Source organism: Schistocerca serialis, chromosome 8 (assembly GCF_023864345.2).
Source record: "Schistocerca serialis cubense isolate TAMUIC-IGC-003099 chromosome 8, iqSchSeri2.2, whole genome shotgun sequence".
Lineage (NCBI taxonomy): Eukaryota > Metazoa > Arthropoda > Insecta > Orthoptera > Acrididae > Schistocerca > Schistocerca serialis.
This window is the reverse complement of record NC_064645.1, coordinates 50,569,150-50,584,025: the sequence shown is the minus strand read 5'-3', so window position 1 is coordinate 50,584,025 and position 14,876 is coordinate 50,569,150. Positions and strand designations below refer to the sequence as shown.

The following is a 14,876-nucleotide window of genomic DNA, read 5'->3' as shown; positions in this document are numbered from 1 at the left end:
CTGCGAACGTTTGCGAGAACGGCGTCGTGTGCTCGAAGTGCGCGGCAGCCCACGGCACCCGCAGTTGCACCGAGCCTCAAGGGGCGGCCAGCAGGTGCGCGAACTGCGGCGGTCCAACACACGCCGGCAACTCGCGTAGCTGCGGCTGTCTTTTAAGGAGTTTCGCCGCGACACCCGTGCAGCGGTGTCTGGTGCCAGGACGCCTCCCCCCCCCCTCCCCCCCCCCCCCCCCGCCGAGCGGGCCGCACTTAAGGAAGAGCTCGCAAGTGTCCCTCGTCAGCTCCAGGGGCTGCGTGGCGCCCACTTTCGCGCCCGCCTCCACCGCGGGGCGCCCGGTGGGTGCGGACGCCGCCACGCAGACGCCCACCACGTCTTCACCTTCAGAAATGCGGGAGGGGATTGACGTCGACTCACCCAGACTGCCTCCCACTGTGGCGGCGGTCCCGCGAACCAGGAAAGAGTCGCCGCCAGTCACCTCCCACGTCGAGGCAGGGACTTCCGAGGAGGGGGGGGGGGGGGGCTGCCCCTGTGCCTGCTGCTCCCAGATGAACGCACTGTGCAGCCCTTCCTTAAGAATAATAAAGCTTTTAACATGGCTGTCGATCGGCGACTGTTGTACAATACAAAATTTGAAAAACACAGCCCTCAGTAGCGAACACAATTAATTTGTGACCTAGGTTTCGGTGTCACAAGGGACACCTTCTTCGGACAAAATTAAAACTAAATGTTACATCGTAACGTACGAAAGCTGCGGTCATACCTAACAGCGTCAGATGGTCAGAATTAAAATAAAATGCAACAGAGGTGCTACCCACTAGGGGCTGCCATGTGTCCTCCGCTACAGTCAACACAAAACTGAAACATCGTGTGACTTGTGCGCCACGGCAACTTCAAGGCAAGACCGCCATCTGGTGGCTAATTGGTAAAACAAGCTATTTTGTAAACATCTCTCGTAAATGCAGGAAAGGAAGTGAACAAACACCTGAACGGTGTACATGAAGTAATTACAATTGCGGGATACTGCATGATACAAAATACAACTAATGAATGACTGGCTGTAGTACAAAAATTCCACAATAAATGCATAAAGAAGACATATACGAAATAATCCATTAAATGACATTACTGCTTACTACAATAGACACGTTATAAAAACCAAAAAAGGTTTTTTTTTAATTTACGTATATCAGCCGTAAAAAGTAGAAAGAAAAGGTATCTCTGACTCTGCAAGAAGTTGTTGGTATAGCAAAGTGTTAGACCTCGTCAAGCAGCGGCTTTATACCACTGATATAACTTCTTCTGCGCAACTGCACCTGCTCGCTGGGAAAAAGAGCGTCATTCGAAAGTAAATGCTTGAAAATTTCCAGCTCCTCCAAAATATCAAGTTCACGCCCTATTTTTTTTTCTCAATATGCAAAATTTCCATCTTCTCAACCCCTTTAGGAGAGTGTCCTGTGATTAACAGGTGATCTCCAAAGGAAGAATTAGGGGCACACGAACCGTTTTTCCTCAGGAAATGTTCTTTACACCGAACTGAAAAGGCACGTCCTTCCTTGAGAAGATCGCGGCGTCACTCGAGGACGGGTCGTACCCTCTCGTGAACGACCCATGTCGATTTACGCCGCCTGACGTACCCGAGCCTCCCCCTCAACTCTGCCCGTGCGACCTCCACCTGCTGCACGAGGTGGAGTTTCGGCGGGAGCTGCGAGCGACCGACGCCCTCCCCGTCACCACCCCCGACCACTGGGGGCGCGTCCACCAGGTCGCCGAGAAGTGGCTCAAGGAGGAGTGGTGCTCCGGCAGAAGACGACCTGCCCCAGAGGACGCTGCCGCCATCGCCTACTCCTAAAACCTTCTATAGTAGCCTGAGGACCATCTGTACCAGAGGCCATCGTTTTACCACCATTGCCTGCCACGGAGGAACACCAGCTTCGCTGCTTAGACTCCTGCCCCATCTGTCTCGAGGTTCAATCCGTGCTTTGAGTGAGTGAGTGAGCTCAGATCGGCTCAGTATACGGACATTAGTGGAGAGTATTAGCACGACCTAGCAGAGAGTGTTACGATATCAGATTGTTGTGATCCATATCCATTGCCTGTTTGAACATTATGTATAGCAAGAACTCGGATTTATATTGCACGTCGCCCATCACGTGCGACACCATTGTACATTCAAGTTAAGTATTGTCAACTTGCTTCATTGAAATAAAACTACTAATGTTATTTGCTTGAATTGTTGTATAGCATATTGAGAACGCAGCGTCTCTTAGGCACGCTATACGAGACGCGTGGAATGTCAGATCCCTTAATCGGGCAGGTAGGTTAGAAAATTTAAAAAGGGAAATGGATAGGATAAAGTTAGATATAGTGGGAATTAGTGAAGTTCGGTGGCAGGAGGAACAAGACTTTTGGTCAGGCGAATACAGGATTATAAATACAAAATCAAATAGGGGTAATGCAGGAGTAGGTTTAATAATGAATGAAAAAATAGGAGTGAGACTGAGCTACTACAAACAGCATAGTGAACGCATTAATGTGGCCAAGATAGACACGAAGCCCACGCCTACTACAGTAGTACAAATTTATATGCCAACTAGCTCTGCAGATGAAGAAATTGAAGAAATGTATGATGAAATCAAAGAAATTATTCAGATACTGAAGGGAGACGAAAATTTAATAGTCATGGGTGACTGGAATTCGGTAGTAGGAAAAGGGAGAGATGGAAACGTAGTAGGTGAATATGGATTGGGCTAAGAAATGAAAGACGAAGCCGCCTGGTAGAATTTTGCACAGAGCACAACTTAATCATAGCTAACACTTGGTTAAAGAATCATGAAAGACGGTTGTATACATGGAAGAAGCCTGGAGATACTGACAAGTTTCAGACAGATTATGTATAATGATAAGACAGAGATATAGGAACCAGGTTGTAAATTATAAGACATTTCCAGGGGCAGATGTGGACTCTCACCACAATCTATTGGCTATGAAATGTAGATTAAAACAAGAAACTGCAAAAAGGTGGGAATTTAAGGAGATGGAACCTGGATAAACTGAAAGAACCAGAGGTTGTACAGAGTTTTAGGTAGAGCATAAGGGAACAATTGACAGGAATGGGGGAAAGAAACACAGTAGAAGAAGTGTGGTGTCACCGCCAGACACCACACTTGCTAGGTGGTAGCCTTTAAATCGGCCGCGGTCCGTCAGTATACGTCGGACCCGCGTGTCGCCACTATCAGTGATTGCAGACCGAGCGCCGCCACACGCCAGGTCTAGAGACTTCCTAGCACTCGTCCCAGTTGTACAACCGACTTTGCTAGCGATGGTTCAGTGACAAAATACGCTCTCATTTGCCGAGACGATAGTTGGCATAGCCTTCAGCTACGTCATTTGCTACGACCAAGCAAGGCGCCATTATCAGTTGCTATCGATATTGTGAAGAATGTACAGACAAGAGCTACATTCAACATTGATGGATTAAAGTTAAGTATTCCACCAAGTACCACCTTTTTTCTGAAGTCTGAATTCCTTGTCCTGTTCCAGACCTCTCGCCAACCTGCGTGAGCTAAAACGCGTGCTTTTCGGCTTCCTCCAAACTCCGTGGGTTGGCTCTCCTGCCAATCCACAACAAGAAGAATGGGTAGCTTTGAGGGATGAAGTAGTGAAGGCAGCAGAGGATCAAGTACGTAAAAAGACGAGGGCTAGTAGAACTCCTTGGGTAACAGAAGAAATATTGAATTTAATTGATGAAAGGAGAAAATATAAAAATGCAGTAAATGAAGCAGGCAAAAAGGAATATAAACGTCTCAAAAATGAGATCGACAGAAAGTGCAAAATGGCTAAGCAGGGATGGCTAGAGGACAAATGTAAGGATGTAGAGGCTTATCTCACTAGGGGTAAGATAGGTACTGCCTACAGGAAAATTAAAGAGACCTTTGGAGAAAAGAGAGACACTTGTCAAGAGCTCAGATGGAAACCCAGTTCTAAGCAAAGGAGGGAAAGCAGATAGGTGGAAGGAGTATATAGAGGGTCTATACAAGGGCGGTGTACTTGAAGACAATATTATGGAAATAGAAGAGAATGTAGATGAGGATGAAATGGGAGATATGATACTGCGTGAAGAGTTTGACAGAGCACTGAAAGACCTGAGTCGAAACAAGGCCCCGGGAGTAGACAACATTCCATTAGAACTACTGACAGCCTTGGGAGAGCCAGTCCTGACAAAACTCTACCACCTGGCGAGCAAGATGTGTGAGACAGGCGAAATACCCACAGACTTCAAGAAGAATATAATAATTCCAATCCCAAAGAAAGCAGGTGTTGACAGATGTGAAAATTACTGAACTATCAGTTTAATAAGTCACAGCTGGAAAATACTAACCCGAATTCTTTACAGACGAATGGAAAAACTGGTAGTAGCCGACCTCGGGGAAGATCAGTTTGGATTCCGTAGAAATGTTGGAACACGTGAGGCAATACTGACCCTCCGACTTATCTTGGAAGCTAGATTAAGGAATTTGTAGATTTAGAGAAAGATTTTGACAATGTTGACTGGAATACTCTCTTTCAAATTTTGAAGGTGGCAGGGGTAAAATACAGGGAGTGAAAGGCTATTTACAATTCGTACAGAAACCAAATGGCAGTTATAAGAGTCGAGGGGCATGAAAGGGAATCAGTGGTTGGGAAGGGAGTGAGACAGGGTTGTAGCCTTTCCCCGATGTTATTCAATCTGTATATTTAGCAAGCAGTGAAGGAAACAAAAGAAAAATTCGGAGTAGGTATTAAAATCCATGGCGAAGAAATAAAAACTTTGAGGTATGCCGATGACATTGTAATTCCGTCAGAGACAGCAAAGGACTTGGAAGAGCAGTTGAACGGAATGGACAGTGTCTTGAAAGGAAGATATAAGATGAACATCAACAAAAGCAAAACGAGGATAATGGAATGTAGTCGAATTACGTCGGGTGATGCTGAGGGAATTAGATTAGGCTCTGAGTACTATGGGACATAACATCTATGGTCATCAGTCCCCTAGAACTTAGAACTACTTAAACCTAACTAGCCTAAGGACATCACACACATCCATGCCCGATGCAGGATTCGAACCTGTGACCGTAGCAGTCGCGCGGCTCCGGACTGAGCGCCAGAACCGCTAGACCACCGCGGCCGATTTAGATTAGGAAATGAGAAACTTAAAGTAGTAAAGGAGTTTTGCTATTTGGGGAGCAAAATAACTGATGATGGTTGAAGTAGAGAGGATGTAAAATGTAGACTGGCAATGGCAAGGAAAGCGTTTCTGAAGAAGAGGAATTTGTTAACATCGAGTATAGATTTAAGTGTCAGGTAGTCGTTTCTGAAAGTATTTGTATGGAGTGTAGCCATGTATGGAAGTGAAACATGGACGATAAATAGTTTGGACAAGAAGAGAATAGAAGCTTTCGAAATGTGGTGCTAGATAAGAATCTACATCTACATCTACATCTACATTGATACTCCGCAAGCCACCCAACGGTGTGTGGCGGAGGGCACTTTACGTGCCACTGTCATTACCTCCCTTTCCTGTTCCAGTCGCGTATGGTTCGCGGGAAGAACGACTGTCTGAAAGCCTCCGTGCGCGCTCTAATCTCTCTAATTTTACATTCGTGAAAGTGAATGCTGAAGATTAGATGGGTAGATCACATAACTAATGAGGAGGTATTGAATAGGATTGGGGAGAAGAGAAGTTTGTGGCACAACTTGACCAGAAGAGGGGATCGGTTGGTAGGACATGTTCTGAGGCATCAAGGGATCACTAATAAAATATTGGAGGGCAGCGTGGAGGGTAAAAATCATAGAGGGAGACCAAGAGATGAATACACTAAGCAGATTCGAAGGGATGTAGGTTGCAGTAGGTACTGGGAGATGAAAAAGCTTGCACAGGATAGAGTAGCATGGAGAGCTGCATCAAACCAGTCTCAGGACTGAAGACCACAACAACAACACGAGACGAGTGGGCAAGACCCACCAGAAGTAGTTATTTATTTATTTAATTGCTAGTTTCTTTTAGTCTGTTATCTGTATAAAAACAGAACGGATGTTGCATATGACTTGACATGAATAAAACACTTAATATTTTAATATGATTTCACATCTGTTAGGAATAACTAAAAGATATGCTATTGGGGGGGGGGGGTGAAGGATCTACAAAGAATAACTACATTAAAACAAAAAGTAGTATTAACTACAAAAGAGTCTGTGGTGCATTATCCTACTTTTAGGAAGTAGATGGCATACGGTCCATGTCCCGACAGGATATATGTAGCTACCTTGGTCAGAAGGAAGTACGTCATTCTTGTTCTTTCTTTTATGTTAGAAAGGAAATGGTAGGTTCCCCTCCCTGTCCCAAATTTTTTGTCATTCTCTACCATCACATGCTTTTATTTCCTTATTCGAATCGGCTCTTGCACCCACTACTCCTTTACCTTATCATATTCGCGCTTTCTGAGTCAATATTGTGCACCTCTATTTCTTACTGCTACGTCTAGACGTAGCAAGCCTAATATCACCAGCAATGCCTCAGTCGGTGTTGTTCTATACGCGTGTGTCACTCGCAGTACACTAATCAGAGCCAGAAAGGTAAGGATAGCAGAGGCACAATGAGTCCAAACACTCGACCCGTAACTCACAATAGCGAGTAATATTGCGTTGTCGTACGTTCATACTGCACTTACTGACACCCGAAAGCTTCTTTCACCAGCTGTTACTATTTTATTTAGGATTTTAATGCCTCTCTGGCGAACGATTTGTATATGTGGATGGTAGTTTTGCTTTTTGTCGATGTTAATCCAAGGTACCTATATACCTCTTTTGATTTCATAGTCTGGTCATTTATTCTGATTGTGGGATTTCTCGTTCTTGATCATGTTCCTTGTAGTAACATATAGACATTTTTGTGCCCTGCTATCGTTAGTTCGTTTTCTACCCACTATTTTCTTAGTGTGTCAACAACTACCAAACTGCTTTCGTCTAATTTAGACCTCGTGCTAGCAGATACTATCATTAGCAGATCGTCTGCGTAGGCGATGCATCCTCTGGTGTTTGTTATACTCTAAAGCTGATTAAGTAATGGCTCTATGGCAACTTCCCAGAACTCTGGACCACAAACAGATCTCTGTCGGCTGCCTTTGGTGTTATCTTTCACAGTTTTCTTTCCAGGACATTCTAAATGCACCTACCTGTCTGCGCAGTTATCTCGTAGACTGTTATAGAGATACCTTGGACACAAGTGAAGGAAATCAGCACTCGGACACTATTTTTAACAAATTAACCTGGTTTCGACACTGCTAGGAGTGTCTTCCTCAGAATCGTCTATATTGTATAACATGGTCACAGAATTATAACTAAAAACGTATGATAGAGTATAAGTACGGAATCGTCGTGAAAGACTGGCAGTACTTATATGTCATTTATAAAATAATAAATATGCCAAAAGGGCATTAGTCACAAAAATATTAAAGATAAAGAAAACTGTGATGGCGAGCCACTAAGGGCTGCTCGTTACTTGCGTGGTGCAGGTTTCAACCTGATTCGTAGGAACAGACGAGGTGTTTCCACTGAACAGGCGTCCACGATTTATGTTCCTGATACCATGTTTTACGCTTCTTTGCGTTGGTTGTCGTCACTAATGGTTTCAGTATAGCAGTTCGTCCATGAACGTTCGCTTTATGGAGTTCTCGGCGGACAGTGTCGATAGATACGGGGCCTCGCAGATGGCTATTGAGCTCTGCAGTCACTTTAGCCGCCGTACTTTCATGTCGTTTTGACACGATACGTGTTAGCGTAGTACCATCTCTGTCATTTAGTTCTGATTGGCGCCCACTATTACGTTTACACGATTATGTCTTTCCATGTTTTATGAAGGCTGTCATGACTGTTGAAACAGTTGCTTTTGAAACACTGGCCGGCCACTGTGACCGAGCTGTTCTAGGCGCCTCAGTCCGGAACCACGCTGCTGCTACGATCGCAGGTTCGAATCCTGCCTCGGGGATGTATGTGTGTGATGTCTTTGTGTTAGTTCGGTTTAAGTAGTTCTAAGTCTAGGGGACTGATGACCTGAGATGTTAAGTTCCATAGCGCTTGGAGCCATTTGATTTTTTTTCCTTAAACACTCAGTACGTTGGCTGTCTTCATTAGTGAAAGTCCAGCTAACAGGTTCCTCATAATCTACCCTCTCTGGAACTCTGTTAGGTCTTTCATTGCATCGCGATCTCGGCCTCTGAGTGCAAATACGAATCATACACTACTCGTAAACAACCTGCACTGATGCCTGGTCCGTACTGAACACGCACGCTCCAGCGCGACACGTGGCTTACCAGCATTGTCAACTACCAAACACAACCATCCCATTACTACCACTGTTCACATTATTTTGCCTATCCCCTAAGTTGTTGCTGTTGTGGTTTTCAGTCCAGAGACTGGTTTGATGCAGCTCTCCATGCTACTCTATCCTGTGCAAGGTTCTTCATCTCCCAGTACCTAATGCAACCTAGATCCTTCTGAATATGTGTAGTGTATTCATCTCTTGGTCTCCCTCTACGATTTTTACCCTCCACGCTGCCCTCCAATACTAAACCCCTTGATGCCTCAGAATATGCCCTACCAACCGATCCCTTCTTCTAGTCAAGTTGTGCCACAAATTTCTCTTCTCTCCAGTTCCATTCAATACCTCCTCGTTAGTTGTGTGATCTACCCATCTAGTCTTCAGGATTCTTGTGTAGCACCACATTTCGAAAGCTTCTTTTCTTGTCTAAACTATTAATAGTCCACGTTTCACTTTCATACATGACTACACTCCATACAAATACTTCCATAAACGACTTCCTGGCACTTAAATTTAAACTCGATTTTAACAAATTTCTTTTCTTCAGAAACGCTTTCCTTGCCATTGCCAGTCTACATTTTATATCCTCTCTACTTAGACTATCATCAGTTATTTTGCTCCCCAAATAGCAAAACTCGTTTACTACTTTAAGTGTCTAATCTAATTCCCTCAGCATCAACCGACTTCATTCGACTACATTCCATTATCCTCGTTTTGCTTTTGTTGATGTTCATCTTATATATGGCACAATTTGGTCAACTAGCTGAAGCAACACTTCTGCCAGTATTCTATCACGTCCTGATGCTTTCTTCTTCTCTAACTTCATTATTGCCAGTCTCACTTCCGCCTGAGCAAATGGAATCAGAACACTCTTATTCACATGCTGCTCTAGTACTTCAGAGCAAAGATACCGATGGAACCCTGTGTCTTCCATCGTTTTATCTGTCGGGAACAAAGTTCTGAGTAGTTACTGCATGATGTTTCGCAGTCGTCATCGTGCCGTCGGGTCTTCTCAGGGTCGATACTATAGAGGGTGCTCGAACATTATTTATTGCAAGTTTGCGAGGAAAGCTCCAAACATCTGTTACAATTTGATCCTTGATGTACGCCTTCCATTTTTGTCCTCTTCTCTGGTGTAGTGTGTTCTTTATATTGTTTTTTGGCTGTTCGATAGAAAGTCAGCCTCCTTTGTCATTCTGTTTCTCCTAAAGATCTCTGGTAGTATCTCCTCGTCTGCTTTGCTCTATATCGTAATGACTGAAGGCAGGATTCAAATTGTTGTGTCGGTATCTGGGCCGACACCGTGAAGTTGAGATGGCTGAAAAGGCAAGCTAGACTAACGCAGACGGGCGTGAAGTACTGGAACAGGATACGTAATTAATGTTAGGAAGAAAAGTACGGAGCAGGTTTAATACTTAACTTTACTCATTCCTTGTGGTACATCGATCTTGACGATACACAGGAGACTTTAAGTACAATCACTGTATGGCTAATGGCGCCTTGCTAGTTCGTAGCCATTAACTTAGCTGATGGCTATTCTGTCTCTCGGCTAATGAGAGAGAAAGGCTTCGTCTGGTCGGTAGCTAGGTTCTCGTACAACTGGGGCGAGTGCTCTCTCGTATCACGAGACCTGCCATGGTGGTGGCGCTAGGTCTGCGATTACACAGTGGCGACACGCGGGTCCGACATGTACTAAATGGACCGCGGCCGATTTAAGCTACCACCTAGCAAGTGTGGTGTCTGGCGGTGACACCACACAAATCCCCTTTGATTTCCTAAAAAAATATTGGGATCAGCTTGTCTTGGGCCATCTGTAGCGTTCGCACCAATTTCTCTGCTTTGAAGTCAACATCAAATCGGCTTCCTTGCAGTTGTTGTGTCTTGAATTCCTCCTCTAAAAGTTCTCAATTCGCTCTGCGTAGAATGTATATTCTCTCGGGCTGGATTCTAGTGTCTAAGTCATTATCTGCGCTTGTAATTGTGAAGTAAATGAGATTACGGTCACTTCTAAGTTCATAACGGACCTTCCAGTTGTAATGTGGCCACTGACTTTCGAATTTGCCGAGGTAAAAATCAATATTTGTTGCCGAAACAGCGCTATTTTGGGAAGAAGGTGGGTTGAGTGGCCTGTTGATGATATGCAGATCACGCTCTTGTATGATGTCCTGCAGGCACAGCACACTTTCTCCCGTTACCCCGCTATGCCAGAATGTTGAGGGGGTTGGGTTGTTTGGGGGAAGAGACCAAACAGCGAGGTCATCGGTCTAATCGTATTAGGGAAGGATGGGGAATGAAGTCTTGCGTGTTCCTTCAAAGGAACCATCCCGGGCTGCCGGAGTGGCCGAGCGGTTAAAGGCGCTACAGTCTGGAACCGCACGACCGCTACGGTCGCAGGTTCGAATCCTGCCTCGGGCATGGATGTGTGTGATGTCCTTAGGTTAGTTAGGTTTAAGTAGTTCTAAGTTCTAGGGGACTTATGACCACAGCAGTTGAGTCCCATAGTGCTCAGAGCCATTTTTGAACCATCCCGGCATTTGCCTGGAGCGATATACCGCAATCAAGGAAAACCTAAATCAGGATGGCCGGACGCGGGACTGAACCGTCATTCTCCCGAATGCGAGTCCAGTGTGCTGACCACTGCGCCGCCTCGCTCAGTCCAGAATGTTGATTTTGCTTTTGTGTCCATTACGAAAATGTGTCCATCGTGTGGACCCAATATTGCTGCTGTCTTTAATTTTTCTACGTGTGGTTGTATCTTCTGACTGTTTCGAAAATATTGATAAGTTATGTAAAATTTTCCTAAGACAGTCATTATTTCTAGTGTCACTGGACGTTCGTCGCTGAGTTGACGCATCTTTCCCACTGTAATGTCTTTACCTGGCACCACAGTCGCTGCAAGTGGGTGATGTTCTGATGTTTTGATCTGTGCTGCAACTGGCATGTGGAGTACTGCTCCTTTTCTGGAACATAGCTCCCGTACACATATTATGTGTAGCTCCAACTACTGCAACATTTTCCAGAGTTCTTGCATTACCATGACACTGCGCATCGCATTTAGCTGCCGATTTTAATCATTTGTCTCTGTTCCATTGCCGTTGGGGTGAGATTCGATTGTACGTGAATGCGACGGGAACCTAGTGAGCACACAGCCACGGACCAGTGTAACCTGTAATCATATAGAGTTCGGCTATGTGTCATCACTAATTGCCTGTACAGAAGCTCAATATTAAGTGTTTTCTGTCTCCTCTTAAAGATGACGTAAGGTAGAGTCTGCAGTTCCTTCCTTCGTATTTGTAGGCAAGTTGTTGACACCGAGTTGAGTCTGTTCAACTTCCACCATGACAGGAAAATTGATAGTACAGTTTTTTTTATGAGTGTACCTAACTATGTGTCGTACCGCTGTGGTTAACGCATGCATATTCTCTAATTCAGTCTCACTGCATTTTCACACGTTTCATAAACAGGCCGCAGGTATGGACACAAACTTCTTCATTTTTAATGTCATGTCCATCACTATTTGTGTCCTCTTCGTAATTCCCATTACCATCTGTAGGTTCTATGATCTCATACTCTTCCTCTATCAGCTTCTGCGTGCTATCACACTTCACTATTACAAGCCGTTGGGTGCTCTCACACGTTGTATTACTGCACTTTCAACTATTTCAGGTTGTGAGAGTATGTCCTTTAAGTCCTCCTCGTCTAGACGTCAGCCTGCTGACCGTTCCTCCTTTTCCATTCTTCTTGGAGCACACTGAAAGAGAAGTCTGTTGTATGGCAATTACGTGGAGACATTTCCCTGTTCAATTGCATCAAGACTTGTCATATCGCAAGTTTGGCGGAGTCCTGCCACCAAGCCATCATCACCGTGTATGCCATGCATTGACGTCTGTACCCCGTCCAAACTACCACTAAACGCTGTCAACCATTAAGGCTGCTAAGGTGTGCAGTGTTTCATTTCCACGGTACGTGACAGCGAAACTGACTGCTGTGGGAGGAGGTCGGTGCTGACGTAGGCACAGTGGTCCAAGAACGCCAAGGGCCAGCGTCCTGCATCTTGGATAGCATTGAGACTTAAATTCTCTCCATGCGACTCGCAGAATGGCCCGTGTGATATGTATAGCCCTGCACATCGCCATGTCGAATCTCCCACATATCACAGAAGGAAAAGTCGCGGACGACAAAACACAGTTCCTGGCAGCGGCTGAAGTGTAGTTGTTAGTCCATTCAGTGTAAAACGCAACTCAAGTTGAAAGGTCGAAAGCCACTCTCTCGCTTTAACTACTCTGTCAGTCAGATTAATATTCTAACTTCTCTGTCAGTCAGATTAATATTCATATTTTAGATCAAGATCTCCGTGTTCCCCAATACTACATTTGGTATGTGTGACTTATGACCTTTTTTTAGATGAGGAAATTGTGAGAAGAATGTTCTTATAACTGCATAAGGGAACCACAATTCATTACACCCCAAGTCAGGGACTGCTCAATATGATAGGGTACTACCCGAGTCATGGCCACTAGTATACGGATTGGAATTTGTCTGTGGATACCTGGAAGATTCAGTAGCAAGGCACATGCGTAGCGCTGCGCAAACTGCCGCGAATTCAAAGGGGCTTTCCTAAATACCTACTGGTCACAGGAGACCCAAGAAAGGATTACACAGGAGATTATGTTAGGTAAGGATTACGAAGCATCGGGGTGCCGCAGTCTGGTAAAGTTTTCGAGACGATCGTCAACAAGAAACGTTACCTGGACCAACCACATAGTGATAAAGAGATAATGAGACACTGCCACACGAAACTGCCATTGAGGTACCAGGAACTGCCCATTGGCAAATGTAACGACGCAACACAGTCATTCAAGGGCGCTCTACGAGAGTCAGACTTTGTCAAGGAAACACAAAACGTGAGCGACCGAATGAAACGTAAGGAACGAAATTCGCAAGGTGTATCTGTAGGTCTGTAGGAAATAACGACGGGCAAAATACAAATAAAAACAGGCCAACAAGACCAGAGATTTAATAATGAGCCGTAGGGGATTAATAGAAGCAGACGGGGGACGTATGTCGGTAACTTTCACGGAAACGGAAATAGCAGCAGTAAGGAGGAATGTAAAATTCTAACCGCTTCCTCGAGTCAGTCTGGAACTCAGGACAAACAAGGAATAATGGAGGTGATGGTAGGCAAAGTCCGCAACGTGATCACCAGAATGAAGCAGTGGAAATCAGAGCACCTGCCCCCCCCCCCCCCCCCCAAACAGACAGAAACCGCGTAGGAATTAACAATCGGCCGCTGCGGCCTCATTATATCATTTATTGCTAAGTATCATTTGTTTCCAATTCATTTAAGTAGCCACTTAGTGTATTATTCTTTATTTGTATGTATTTACATTTTTTGGACGATTTATTATTGTAATTAGTGGATAAGATCTTTTCCTGTGACATCTGATTAATGAGTTTGGCGATCGTAGTTTTCTGTCCAGCATTTTCACTTTGATAATTTACCGATATGTGTCGTACTGGTATCCTCTCCTGTTTCTCAGATAAAAATTTATTTCATGGATAGGAATGTGCCGATTTCTCGAAGGAAACATCTCGGATTTATGACAAAACTGGTAGGTTCAACACTTGAACATTTCTGTATTACTAGCGTGTGAAGTCACAGCAAAGGTATATGTTGGGACAACGTGAAAATTGCATTCTTTGGTTCGGGCATAGTTGCACAAGGCTTGGAAATACAATTTTCAGAATTAATCTTGGAATACAGTATTGGTTTGGTTCCTTCCGTTGATATTGTGGGCACTGCCAGTGCGGCATATGCACGGTCCATTCCACCATTCGGAGTGAGGAGGCGATGGTGGCGCCACAGGCAGCTGATCTGTGATCCGACAGGTGATCTTGGCGTGATTTGGATCATACCGGTGGGGGTATCTTGCGAGATGGGCATGGGTTGTCCACGCCAGAGGCGTGTTGACGCTCCAGTATGGTTATTTTTCTCGGTGTGATTCGATTAGGATTATCGCCAGTGGAGCGATGTGTTCTCGTTGGTTGTTTTCTTGTGTGGTTGCACTTATGGATAATCGCCTACGGTGCGATGTTTTTCGCTGGAGGTACTATTTCGTCTGTGTTTATAGCTTATGGATTATCGCCAAGAGTGCGATGATGTTCGTCTTGAGGTCTTTAGATTGTTGATCGCCAGCGTCAGAGGTGCGTCATCGGTAAAGATTTGTATTATGTGGCGTGAAGACTTGGAGTGGGAGTCATGATAGTTCATTTTTAGATGCATAGCAAGGAAATGGTGAATGGTACCGGATGAAAACGAAAGATACTGTTCACTCTGAAACAAAAAATTATTAATAAGACCTAGTATATTCATATCATTGCAGCATATTTGTTTGTCGATTTCTGACAGTTGTTGGCCAGTTTTAGAGGGAAAGGTGAATTTGTGCCAATGTCTGATCCAAGCTGACAACAGAGAGTGAGCAATATTCGACCCAGATTCTGCCCCAGATATCCACATCAG

General features: G+C 44.7%; 1 protein-coding gene across 4 annotated transcripts in view; it reads left to right on the top strand.

The window, feature by feature from the left end:
- The window catches only part of LOC126416625 (cytochrome P450 4C1-like), a 267,648-nt gene that overhangs the window by 81,839 nt on the left and 170,933 nt on the right, over positions 1 to 14,876 (top strand). The gene's annotated exons all lie outside the window — the stretch shown is intronic.